This window comes from Electrona antarctica, assembly GCF_951216825.1.
Source record: "Electrona antarctica genome assembly, chromosome: 2".
Taxonomy (NCBI): Eukaryota; Metazoa; Chordata; class Actinopteri; order Myctophiformes; family Myctophidae; genus Electrona; species Electrona antarctica.
The window spans coordinates 9,265,123-9,266,727 of NC_136807.1; positions in this window are offsets into that span (position 1 = coordinate 9,265,123).

A 1,605-nucleotide genomic window follows, 5' to 3' on the forward strand; every position below is an offset into this window, starting at 1 on the left:
TGCAATTAAATAGTCTTGCACAAAGTGTGCAAACCGTCCGAAATTAAAGATCTATAATTCGAAGGCGTGGCTTTGCTGGAAATGCACACACACACACACACACACACACACAGTCACACACACAATATAGGCCTACTTAATTCCCCCCAAAATTTGACTAATGTGGTGCAATTAATTTACCCCAGAATATGAGTATGTATTTAATTACAATTAAAGGCTCAACCACATGTATAAACTAGAACTGCACTCTGTCGAGTGCCTACTTGCTTGTTGCACACAAGTAGGCCATACATGGCCTACTAGTGCGCAAGCAGAGCGTGCAAGTGCTGTAGACCGCTACAAACTTTCAAATCTCAGCCTCTCTGTGAAGGAACGTTTGCAATATTGAATTATTAGGTTTAGCTATTTGCTACGTACCTTGCTTTTGGAGGAGAAAAAGTAGTATTTTGAAGTATGGTAATGATTACTTATGCCTGTTATGGCAATGGTGTCAGATTACATACATGTATAACATAGGGGCATTACCTTTAGTCCACCCGACACTGAAACATGTCATCGTTACGTCACTATCGATAACCAATTATACCCTGGCATTGGTATACATATATTCATCACGTCATATGCTCATATGTCCATATATGTGTATATGTCTGTATGTATAGTGTGATTTCTTTCTACGTCCGTGATTAGACATGGTAACGCCCCGCCTGCCTCTGAGGTGGTGGAAAGCCTGGGTGAGGCGAGGTTACATGCTGGATAGTCTGCTGCAAGGTTTTCTTTTCGCAGATAAGTAAGCATGGGATGGGACCGAGGCTACGAGGTTACTCCGTGGTGGGAAATAAATAAATAATACAAGTACGATATAATACAAGAGAATGACAGCTTGGCACATGCGACAGTAACTTTTATTTTTTGTAGAAGAGGCAAACTAATATTGTTTATGCCGCTGGCCTGTTTATTTGCATACATGTGTAAACTTGAAACATTATTGTACTGTAAAAAGGTCTCTTTTCCCTTGATCTTTATCTTTTTAGTATTAGTACTATTAGACAGCCAAATCAAATCAGTTGTTCAATCAATTATTAAATCAAAGCAAACGGTACAAACAATATTGGTTTGCCTCTTCTACAAAAATTAAAGTTACAAGTTACTGTCGCGTGTTGCCATTCTCTTGTACTTGTATTATTTCCCACCACGGAGTAACCTTGCATCTCGGAGGACAGGCAAGACGGGCAGTGTCGGTAGGCCAATCAGAGGCAGGCGGGGCGTTACCATGTCTAATCACGGACGTAGAAAGAAATCACGCGTACGTATGTAGTTTCTGAGTGGTATAGTGGTATAATGTGATTAACTGGGTGGTTTGATGCGTATGTAGCCTACTTCACACTGAAACATATCATCATTACGTCACCATCGTCAACCAATTATACCCTGGCGTTGGTACATAATCTTCATCACGGTTCACGGAAAGCATACCTGCACGGTCAGCTTCCGTATGTCCGTATGACATCATATCACATGCATTCTAATGTACATTGGTACATATCTTCATCACGTCATGGGACATATGCTTCGTAGGATGACGGAAAACATACCTGCACGGTC